Genomic DNA, 12,649 nt, shown 5'->3' with positions numbered 1-12,649 from the left:
ATGATGTTATACAGGGATTACAAAAATAAGATAAACAAAAATATATATATTTATGCAAATCTGTGAAGAATGCTCAAAAACTAGCGAAATTATCATTTGTCTCCAACACCAACTCAGCCACACACAACAATGTCTGAGATAGAAGGTTTCAAGTACAGTAACTGTAATAAAAAAAAAAAAATCACGTGGTTCCTAATGTTTATTTCAGCCTCTGATCGATAAGCTCACACATGAGTGGAGGAAAAAAAAGTACCACAATGTTTCAACTACCTCCTCACACTGGGGTTGTACGTGCTTTTAGATGCATTCTAAGCCATTCTGGACCACTTTAAGAAGCAAATTTGAACTTGACTTTGTAAAACAAGAAATTCAGAAATGACTTAACTTACAACTTGTCATTTTACCAGATGGATCAACCTGATAAATCACACATGAGGTTAGTTAACAAACATAGTTTTTGAAATGTTACTCATTAAACCTTTTAAATGTGTGTCCAATTCACATAATATACATTATATAAAACTTCATTAGATATACTAACCTTTGAGCTGCTAAACAAAATTGACATATTTATGCACAGTGGTTTAAAGATTATGGCACATAAGCATAGAAAATGGTGGTAATTTCCAGCCATTAAAAGAAAGACTAATGGGCAGTATTTAACACACAATTTATAAAACTTCTGCCTGGTTATTTTACCGACCAGTAATGGGTTTAGATGTGATTTGCCATCACAGATAGTACCTGCAAAAACTCGCTAACATCAAATTAGGAGGATCATCTTCCAATATATCTTGATGTACAGATGTGTACTCTAACCAGTAAGTAGCCTATTCTGTTCAGATGAGTTAGCAATGCAATTTAATGTATGCACTATAAATAACAAAATATTTAAATTAACTAAGTATTGGATTATTAAACATAAACTTTTATTATTATTATTATTGCTATAGGCTTAAATACATGTTCCTAAACACAGAAATTATGCTACAAAACGATACATTAAGACACATCTCATTCGCTGCCTGGTCTAAGGCATGTGTTAATTATGATGCCGGTAAGGGTCAATTAACGGCACAATATAGATTTATGAATCAGACGCATCATATGCTAATGAGAAAATTGGTATCTAAGGGCACTTTATCCTAACTTCGCGATGAGCAATGTTTTTTGACGGTAAATGGCATTTATGCATCATCCAATGAAATACTGTCATGTTAAACACTATTACTGGCATGATCAAGGAGATGGTAAGTTGTATGCGTATGGCCGATATATCAGTTCAAGACCATTCTTTTCTTTTACTTTCATTTTTGCATTTCCGAGTCGTATCGCGTACCCCCTATGACCCTTAGAAATGCCCCTAGGGGTACGCGTACCCCCAGTTGAAAACCCCCGGATTATGATACTGTCTCTACTATTGTATTCAGCCTAATTTGCTGCTGCATGTACATGTATATTATGTATTAAGGGCACATTGCTTTTGTCAAGCTGTTTGTTCTTTTTCTCTCTGATACGCAAATGCAAGTTACATATCATAGCATTGTTATGCACAGGAACTGAAAATAGTTTTTAACAGTGCCTTTGAATGTAATGAATTTAAAGTGGATTGACAGATTCCTGAATAATAATTAATAGCTACACCACATGCAAAACCAAGCTAATTAAGTGTTTGTACATACACTGAATTAAAAGTGCTCGATTCATCCATCATGTGGTGACACTGAATGAAGTCAAAACCACATTACTGTCTGTCATATTACTTTCTGTCTGGCTCTTTAAAGGAAGACTAATTTGAATGCATTGGTTGGTGGGACTAAACAAACCTCTGTTGGTTTTAACATATTTGATATGAATAGCAACACATTTTTCAAGGCAATGCAAGGCTTTTTGTGGAGCATATTGTTCTTTATACATATACAGGCAGAACAAAATAATATAAATATTACATCACTGTCAATTGGGTGTACGTCCACCATGGGCACGGATGAATTCATTGTGACAAGCCCACAGGGTGCTTAAATGTTTCTGGAAGGATATGTGACCATCAGTGATTACCACATACAGTATGGAGCACTGAGTGATCACTCATGAAACAGTACTGTAATTAGACCTGTGAAAGGGATAGACAGCCTATTTACGTGTGTATAAACCGTGTGCTACATATCCCAGGTGTTTCCTTTTTTTGGTCCAAACTTTACAGTACTATACAGAGCAGTGAATTTCAATATGTATTTTATACACTTAGGAAATAACAAATTACTTAATTGGGATTAAATAAGTTATTTTTTTTGATAATTGGGACAGCTGTTTTTAGATTGTGTTTACAGTGGGGACCCTGAATGACCTGAAGCACAATTGACCTGTTAGGTGATAACAGATTTTTGCTCTGACTATGCTCAGAAGGGTTTTTATTTTGACACAGTTTAAGCCACCTTCTTTGATTACTGATAACTAAATATGACATGTACTGAGAAGTGCAAACTGTTGGTGTCAAAATGCTATATCATAGAATTGAGGGATGTCCTGGAAAAACTTCAGAACCAATATTTAAATTTTCTTTAGATAACCTGTCCATGCTTCATATTACCAACTGAATTTTCTGAAGAAAAGAAAAAGGTTTTTAATTTCCAGAAGCTTTTTTATGTTGGTAATATTAAGCAAATTGATTGAATGTTACATTGTGGCCTGTGATGTTTTACCAGAGCACCCCTCAATTGTGTCACTGCTTTTACCCTGGATCTTGTTCCAAGGGTCCACACTGTATCTGGGGGAAACTGAGATTGATTTTTTGAATGCGACTCCCCCATTGTTTTGTAAATACATTTTTTATATCTTTTTCGACTATTTTTATAGACCAGCATAAGAGGCAGCTTGCTGCGGGCCAAATTATCTTAATATTAAGCACTCTTAAAATAATACAATGTCTAAATCATTATATATTATAGTAGGGGTGAGTTATATACCATTATACATATATAAATATAAATATTCATTACTTCATCAAAGTCTGTATTATATGTCTTAGCAGTAATTTATTAAATTCATTTGTAAACCAAGTGACAGAATAGGCTGGCAACAACCAAGGACTTAACTGGTATTTTTTATTTTTTTTTGGAGAGGACGTCATTATGTCAATAACTCCCCGTCGCTACACTGGCTTGAGAAATACTAAAGGAAACGTGATGAATTTAATGACAAACGTTTTGACAAAAAATCTTTTTTTAATGTCTTAGCTTTGTCGGGTTCCATACTTTACAGTGGTATTTGTTTGCCCCCTATTGGTCACTTACTGAACAGCAAGTCTTTTTTTTTTTCTTTTAGTTTCTGGATATACTGTATTTTGGGTGAGACTACAACTACACAAGAAAATAATAAAATTAATATGTATAAATCTAAGAGATAGCCAGAAGAAAAATACATGTTTGTAAGTTTGTTTGTTGTGTTTTTATAATACATATTGTGTTTCAGTATAAGTCATGCATGCAAAACATCTTAATTAAATAGGCTAATTGCGATTTTATTTCAACAGTCTTGTTTTGCAACACAACACATTTTTTGAGCGAATATGCAAAAGTGAAAAGGTGATGTCTCCATTGATACCTATGTAACACTGGGGTTTCAAGTGCTATGTCATTCTTCCATTTAAGCCTCAGTTCAAGCATGAGCAATGTCGACTAAAGAAGTAAATAAATAAACGTGATAAAATGAAAGCACTGAAAATATCTCCGTTTTAATGAGTAAAATTGATAAGTATGTTTTTGGTCATAAAAAGATTAAAACTGCAACAGGTATTCATTCTCAGACATTTTACTGAAAAGTAAGTGTATGTTATTTGTATGTTGTCATCAAAAATACTCTTTACAAACAACTGAATGACTTGCTTATGTTCTAAAAGTATTTTGTTAAATGTTTACATTTGTCTTGGTAAAAAGATGTACCTCAGAAATTGTCCTAATATCGGTTCAATTTATATTTACATAAGACTATATTATATCTATCTATAAATAGAGAGAGATATCGATAGATACATCTCCACAGCGTCAACGTTCTGAATTACAGCATTATCTAAAAAGTTAACAACACTTAAAACACTAAACACAGAAATATATAACTGAAACTTACTCCGTGTACCCGTCTAACAAAATACCTATTACGGAAGTTCACCTTCTTTTGTGAAATAGTAGGCTAGCAATTAGATCACAAGCTTTTTTTTTTTATATAAAGCTCACAACTATGCACACATTGAACATGCCTCTCTAAGTGATAAAACAATATTTCACCAATAAAAGTTCATTTAAACACTGAACTGTATTTCTCACGCATGCATTCACGAAACTTAAAACAGTCAACACAAAATAATAATAATTAAGATAAACTTACCCCTTTTCGAGAAATAAAAATGATAAAATATCCAAATTCCCAAATGAGTGTTTCCAGTAACTTCCTTATTTGTTGGTTGAGATGTCTGAAAAGCTGGCTGTGGAAGCTGTATGCTCCATAATTCACTGGGACTGTAAAAGTGAATGAGAAACAGTCCACTCGAAGGCAAAGTGTTGGATGGCACAGCAGCGGCGACAGCTTCTCCTCCTGAAGGAAGCTTAGCAGAGTAGACTCTTCACACAGCATACAGATTGTTCCAGTGACTGACCGGCTGGTGCTGCCTATATAGAAAGGTGTGGAGGAGAGGGAGGAGGGGGAGACGCTCGTGCTGATTCTTGACAACAGTGCCCTCTAGCAGGTTTTATTCACGATTACCAGAGCATCCATTACTAAACTGTATACCAGCTATTTTTTTAAAGTGGGCCAGATTGGAAACAAGGTAAGAGTAGGCGGACCAGAAGTATTTTACTCTGCACATTAAGCAATATAATAAATATTACGTAATGTTAGTATATTGAAGAAGACTTACACAATTGACCATATGAATAGTACTTTAATAATAGAACAGTGAACATTTACAAACATTTTAAAATGTATGTGGCATATTAATAGTATAACTTTTATACTAATATATACTATTATATACTATAATATACAGACTGAGAGCAAGAACTGTGCAACAGTGTGGTTGTAAGTAAGGTAACGATGTCTGAAAAAAAAACAGTAAAAATGCACACAATATGTGAGTGTGCCACTTAAAATAAATAAACATGTGTCTTTGTTTCTATTCCATCTCTGACACAAAAATGAAAACTTGAATAAGTCAAAAACAAAAAAATTAGTCCTATGGAAAGGGATAACAGTAGCATATGGGAAATCAATGTAATCTTGTTTCCCAAATAATGACATTTGATGTTTCTGACCAAACTGTTAATCTCCTTTGTATGGTATAATTTTTAATGAATTGATGAGTGCAAGATCACACTAAAGTTGCACAAGCACGTTGGTAGGAAATTATCAGTGCCTTTACTTTTGAGCTTATAACTGGTGAGCCCTCTGGATACATATTTCCCAAAGCTCTGTGTTTTTCACATTGTATTGAGGAGGCGGAAACGACGTGAGCAGTGCCTCTGATGGAGAGGAACACATGGTGCAACACCATTTTGACTCCGGCACCGCACAACAACAAACAAGGTGGTGCCACCCATATTAAACAACATGGCAGTACCCATAATAAACAAGATGGTGCCATCCATATTAAACAACATGGCAGTACCCATAATAAACAAGATGGTGCCACCCATATTAAACAACATGGCAGTACCCATAATAAACAAGATGGTGTCACCCATATTAAACAACATGGCAGTACCCATAATAAACAAGATGGCGGCACCCATAATAAGCAAGATGGCTTCGGCCATATTAAACAACCATAACCTGCAATACCAGTGTCCTGGGGCCAACATATCCCAGGCTCCAAGATTCGCAAACCCACCCTCGGGAAATGGCTCGGGGCCCATGTAGATGGGACAGCACGGGCTCCGCATCGTCTCCCCAGGATTACCACCAGCCCCCCACACCCTCCAACCCATAACACTACCGCCCAAGCGGTACATTTGCCAACCACCGCCTGCCACCTAGCAGGCATCGGCCCTGTCCCTGCTTTTCAACTAACCCCACTCCCCACAGGAGCCACAGCAGGGGCGGACTTCAGTGGGGGACTTTTCCAGGTTGAAGGGGTCTCCTGCACAGCCCTAGCTGACGCGGTGTCGACCGTCACACTGGTGCGACTGGTGCACCACCCCGTATGGGTAGTGGCAGTCCAGGACCCTTGTATCCTGGGCCTCAACTTTCTGCGGAGCATGGGGGGACAGCTGGACTTACAGACCGGGACTCTCCGTCTCCGAGGGTGCTCCACACCAATGAGCCTTCAAAGAAAAATACTCACCAGCACAAGTAAAAAAAGACAAATAAAAAAAAGCTACAGTGTATGTGGTAAATGCCAGTGGTAACCATTATCTGCTATGTTCTTACTGCTAAAATATTATCAGTGAAGACTGTCTTAACCCAAGCTTACAAAAAGGCAAGTGGACAGAGCATTCTTGCTGACCTATGTGTGTGTTTAATCTATACGAGGCTGTTGATCAAACAGTTGTGCAATGAATGGAATTTGCAGTCAGCAGACTGTACATTTTTTTCTTTTAAAAATAATGCACCACCATACAGAAACAAAAAAGATGTTGCTGCAGATTTCAACATGACCACAAACACTTTAACCGTTCTAAAAAAAACAGGATTCAATAATACAGCTCATCATCTCACCACTGTGGACCACTGGAAACATGCTGTATGTTAACTGATGATAAATAATTGAGAATGTTCTGTGGAGTGCAGTACTTTATTGCTTCTTAGTGTTTCTCAAGGGACTCAGCAACTCTATCCAGTAGACCAGAGGCAGCTATTTAATCCGCACATAAACCAATGTCTAAGGAGTTAAGATTGTCCTGGCAGTTTGGAGACCTCTAGATTAAATATAATAAAAGTTGATTTGAGTTGTCATTGTTTGAAACAGAAATAATAAAAGATGCAAAAGTCATTACAAAAGTCTTACAAAAGTCATTGAATAAGGGTGTAAAATAAATAATCCAGCAAAGGAAGAAAGGTTGGATCAAGAGCTACTTGTTCGGACGTTTTGACTAATCGATTGTAATTTGGTAGCGAAGTGGGAGCGGGTGGTTAACTTGTCCAATATGAATATTTCAACGTGATCAACGTGTCACATGTCTTTTAGGAATGGCTGAAACACCTACTTCATATGCTGGATGAACACGTGTCTGGAGCAACTCCTCAGAGCACTGATGTAAAACTGGGCTGTTACTGAGTCCACTCTATTTATAATGACACCTGGTGGATTTTGTTAATTGCAGTGTTTACAGTTTTTTACAGCTTAGAAATAATTAAAAATAAGCTATTTTCAGTAATCATCATCTTTCCAGTAAGTGCAAATCACATCTAATGGGTCATTTAACATAAAAGACAACATTGTTCTTTGTTATTAACTTGACCTAAAGTTAACTGCAGTCGCCATTTTGAAATAGTAAAAACATCATCTGTATTTCAAAAAACATTCCGTTTGGATCTATGGTGTGATAAGTTTATAATCTTTGGCAGTAGCTTTCAAGTTGAAAATAAATATTGAGGGTTCATTTTATTGATCGAGATACATGGTAATTTTATTAGTAGGCTACATAACATAAATATCAAAGGGAATTAAATCATAATTTTAGGACTACTTTCATAATTTTAAAGTAAAAAAAAATAAAATAGTTACAATTATTATAGTGCCGCTACATACATATATAGACTTGGAGATATAGGCTTTGACCTTTGTTTGTGTTGAGTGACAGTCACTAAGCAATTCAGCAAGCCTGTCTGTCTCTGAGCCAAACTGGTGGTAAAAACAAATTAAGGTGCAGTGTGTCCTTATTGGAAACTTCAAATGTACATACCAATTAAGCGATAGTGGCCGTTGATGAAGGCTCTACTGTGTGGTATTTGACTGTGACTGTAGGTGTAGTTGTGTAGAAAAATGCACAAAGTCTCTTGTTAATTGTGTCTCAGCAGAGTAGTTTTATTCAGTAGAAATGTTCATAGTATTACAGCACATTTAGCATAAAATGCTAGGTAGACAATTGTTACCATATGTATTATCTGATAACATGGGATGTACCCAACTGAATGTTCAAGGGCACTCTGCTATCCAAGTAACTAATATGCACTCAACAGAATGTCCAAGAACACTCTGCTATGCAAGTAACTAATATGCACTCAACAGAATGTCCAAGAACACTCTGATATGCAAGTAGAAGAACACAACCCAAGCACCTCCAGCCCTGACTAAACCAATTTCAACTGTCAGTGGAATCTTACTCAATGTACATACCAATTTCACACACATTCCCCCCTTCTGCTGTTCCTTATATAGAACTTACAGGCTACAGCAGTTAATACACCCACCTACATTTCCTGCAACTGAACTATACAACTTGTTTCATATAAGCTTTTATGTGTGCAAGGCAATCCTGATCTATATTAACACGCTGTGCCTGCGTGTCTGGATCAAGGTCAACACCAAGAATACTTAGACATCAGCCAACGCATTGCACATTGTCAACAGTTAAAATGAGTATACATAGAATTAATTACAGCAAGTATTATTTCCAATAAAACTTATATCATTATACCATGTTTTACTGGCTCAGTTGAATAAAGGCAGAATTCTTCCATCTACATCCCAGATATGATTTTAATCCAGGAAGGGTGGGGAATTCACTGACACCGGAGGCAGAAAGTTGGAATTCTTAACACCACTTGGGTGCCCGATTTATTCTTTACCACAAGGTGGCACTGTGGTACTGCTTCTACCAACTATGGTATTAGCAGGTTATTTGGTCACCTTTGATGCACATGCAAGTGCCAGAAATAATAATCCAAAACAGAAGGTACAATGGAAAAAGAGAAAACAAAACACTACAAAATAAAGGTGCTGCACTGTGCAGCATTACCCCGATCGTCACTATCCACATGGCCCGGGTCTCCATCCTAAGCTCACACGTTCCCTCAACCTGTTATAAAGATACTTTCCGGGGGTCTGCCCAAGTTCTTTTCTTTTTATTTTGTTTTGTTCTCGTTCCCCTCCGGTCGTGCTTGATCCAGCAGCAGAGCTTCCGCTGGCTCATTTTCATCTTAGAGGGGCATGGCTGAGGGAACAACAGAGCATTATTTTATAGGCCCAGCAATCCCCCAAGGCCCGCCTCTCAGCCACTCAGAGAGAGGGAAAGCCAACACACCCTCTTCCCCACCTCTACGTGTCACCGCCATGACTGACAGGCGGATCTTGAGGTTGCTGCCCTCTACCTGTAGCACCATGCATGCGCAAGACAGTCAGCTCAGATCTCCCCTGTTACAGGGCCTTAAGCTTTCAACTTCTAGTTTTTGTGCATAATTTAGTATTATCATACAGTGTCCTCTGTGAACTTCATATAGTATGGAATGTTTCAGAACCTTGAAGTAGGTCCCTCAATCCTCACCCTGAAACCGGTCTGTAGACACTTAAACTTTATTGGTGAGTGAAAAAGCTACCAGGCCATTTTTGACCTACAGCGACTATTATTATTTATTTCTTAGCAGACGCCCTTATCCAGGGCGACTACCAATTGTTACAAGATATCACATTATACATTATTTCACATTATACAGATATCACATTATTTTTTACATACAATTACCCATTTATACAGTTGGGTTTTTACAGGAGCAATCTAGGTAAAGTACCTTGCTCAAGGGTATAGCAGCAGTGTTCCCCACCTGGGATTGAACCCACAACCCTCCGGTCAAGAGTCCAGAGCTCTAACCACTACTCCACACTGCTGCCCTGATGTATTTTGGAGGCACAACCAATCTCTAGGGTCACTTGACAAGCGTAAGTTCGTATTATTATTAGTATTATTATTAATATTTTTAGTAGTAGTAAAATGTGACTGTAACTGATAACCTGCTTGGAATGGTGACTGTTAAATAAAGCTTTGTTTTGCCTAAGTCCGCTGCAGTTGGTGCTGCTGCAATGCAAGCTTACTGTATATATCGCAAGCAGCATCAATTACGTGTAAATAACCAATGTGTATTTTTATTTAAATTCTAAAAACATGATACTGTTCTATATAATGTATTTTTAAACTGCATGTGAATGTTTTATTCCAATTATATGGATTACCTGTAAAATAATAGGATTTTCAATCAAATATAAACAAGTAGCTGTGGTGACGTCACCAGTAAATTATGCAAATTAGTACCATAGAAGGTTCGATCCTTCCTTCTGTAAACTGTTCTGAACCTTCGAAGGTCAAAATGTACCCTGCATTGCAGCCCTACTTAACTCACACACTCAAAAATAGATTTTTATTTTGCTCGTCAAGCTTTAATATGTCATTAAGACAAATAAAGTGAGGAAAATACAGATATTAATTTATTTATGAAATATAGGTTAAAACATTACTGCATATTACCTTTTAGTTCAGGGCAGTGAGCGTCGGATGTAATAGCCGCTAGAGGGTGCAAAAGAAACGGTGCTGAAATAATAGTAACAGAGTTAGTCTTGAAATAATAGTAAGAGAGTTAGTTTGATAGTAACAGTTAGGGTTAGGTTTAGGGGTAGGGATAGAGGTTAGATTTAGGGGTAGGGATAGGGATAGAGGTTAGGTTTAGGGATAGGGGTAGAGGAAGCGCTCCAGATAAGGTTTTTGGTCTGGGAGTAATTTACCCTCTAATTTTAACACAATGTATTTTAGGGGGGTAAAATGCAACATTAACTTGAAGTCATGAGTAATCTCTATAAATACGATAAAATCTTTAATGGTAATGGGGCAAGCCAGAGTTGGGGTCAATTCAATTTTTTCAATTCCAATTCCAATTCCATTTCTAATCCCAATTCCCTTTTAATCAATTCAAATTCCTATTCCAGTCATTTTACAACAAAGGCTTTATTGAGCAAACAAATACTGTATATAACTTAATGAACTTGCCAGGTAACCTGGTAAAGCCTATGGCAGAAACCAAGTAAACACTAAGTAAACACTATGCCGTAAAACAGAATAGGAACTGGAATTGTATAAAAGGGAACTGGGATTGGAAATGGAATTGGAACTGAAAAAATGGAATTGACCCCAACTCTGGGGCAGGCATTAAAAAAGAGCCTTCCATTTTAACTGCAATGTTACATTGAACTACTGTACAACCACGTATGTGTTCTACAAGGTTCTTCATGGGCTCAGTGCATTTTTTTCGAGGTATCACACAGTGGCAGTGTTTGTCCTACGGTGTCCGCATGCAAAACTCGATTCCGGGGCCCTTATTCCCTATTCTTACCAGTACTACGGTATACCATGACTTTCAAACAGGGCAACAACGACGATTTGCATTGCATTTTACTACAGCAATCGCAACTTGGATGTAGTCGAGCATAGCAAGAGGCGAGGACGATACATTAGCTGCAAGCACATTTATTTAAATTTGTTTCCAGGTTCATTCAGACACGCAGCCCAACGTGTGTGAAACGCCTATACATGTATTCCACTCACGTTTGCAAAATGTCTTGACGTTTTTATCTTAAATTGTGGGTTACATGATTACATGGCACATACTGACATAAACTTGCACACAGCTTTAAACCCCTACACGTCGTGTTTTTTTCTGTTTATGGCTTGTGGCGTATAGATAAAACGAACAGTACAATGGCTAAGAAGTAATTCATTCTGGTGCAGACTTTAGATGAATATAAGTTGTTTGTTTTGTTTTTTTTATAGTAACTAAGCCACAACAACAGGAGGCCCCTTGCAATTGCATGGGCTGCATGTGCTTAAAACAGCCACTGTCTGAAAATTAATTACGTTACTGTGACAGAGCGCGAATGAATCCGAATCAACAATCTCCCTCTCGCCCCGTAAGGACATTGTACAACACGAACTGCATGCCTTGTACTGAATGGTTGGGCAGTTCATTCCAGGGGCAGTCGGAAGCTGGCCATTCAGGAAGGGGGCGGTGTCACGGTACCAGGAGTCCTCGCCCTAGTACGGTGAGCGAAGTTTCAGTCATGAATTGGAGGAGACGTGATTGAACTAGCTATCGGAGGGGGCGGGGCTTAGGGTACTTTTGGGGGGACGTGATGCCGTAATCGGTTCCTTTGTTGTGGTTAATGGGAGGAAACAAGGACGATTAAACTGTGAGTGAAATGTCACTTATACTAAACTGTGTGTTTATCTCCGCCAGACGGCTAAATACGGATCTGAGAGCTGCCGTTTTATGCCAGCGATACACCCGGACTGCACTGCACCTGAACACACACCAGCACCACTGTTTCCAGCACCGCACCTGCACTGAGAGCACACACTGTCCGGAGACGTGTCTGTGTCTGTGTCTGAGTCAAGGAGACCCAAAAAGAAAAAAAAAGAACTTGAACCCTTTCACCTACGCACTGCAACCCACACGTTCACAGTTACTTATTTTAACATTACATTGTTAAACTCAGTGAAAATGTTTAAACTTCAATATAAAGCCATGCAGATAAATAAAATAAGGACATGCATTTATAAGTTATAAAACAGTTTGTGTAATATTATAGGCACCTTTTTTTAGCAGTTGCCTCTGACGATGGTTCAAGTCGGATTTGTAGATGGACTGGGGTGCTTATGCTTCAACCTTCAATTTC

The 12,649-nt window shown here is 37.8% G+C and overlaps 1 protein-coding gene across 2 annotated transcripts in view; it reads right to left on the bottom strand.

Annotated features, from left to right (window-relative positions):
* Positions 1–4,630, bottom strand: part of LOC117399631 (copine-4-like) — a 154,665-nt gene extending 150,035 nt beyond the window's left edge. For both annotated transcript variants that reach the window (XM_033998924.3, XM_059022718.1), the window contains exon 1: positions 4,384–4,630. The gene's annotated coding sequence lies outside the window, so the exon portion shown is untranslated. The remainder of the gene's footprint in view (positions 1–4,383) is intronic.
* Positions 4,631–12,649: the final 8,019 nt, after the last annotated feature.

The sequence above is a fragment of the Acipenser ruthenus genome, chromosome 4 (genome assembly GCF_902713425.1).
Source record: "Acipenser ruthenus chromosome 4, fAciRut3.2 maternal haplotype, whole genome shotgun sequence".
In the NCBI taxonomy this organism is placed as follows: domain Eukaryota; kingdom Metazoa; phylum Chordata; class Actinopteri; order Acipenseriformes; family Acipenseridae; genus Acipenser; species Acipenser ruthenus.
The sequence above is the reverse complement of the archived record's forward strand: the minus strand, read 5'-3'. Positions and strand labels throughout refer to the sequence as shown.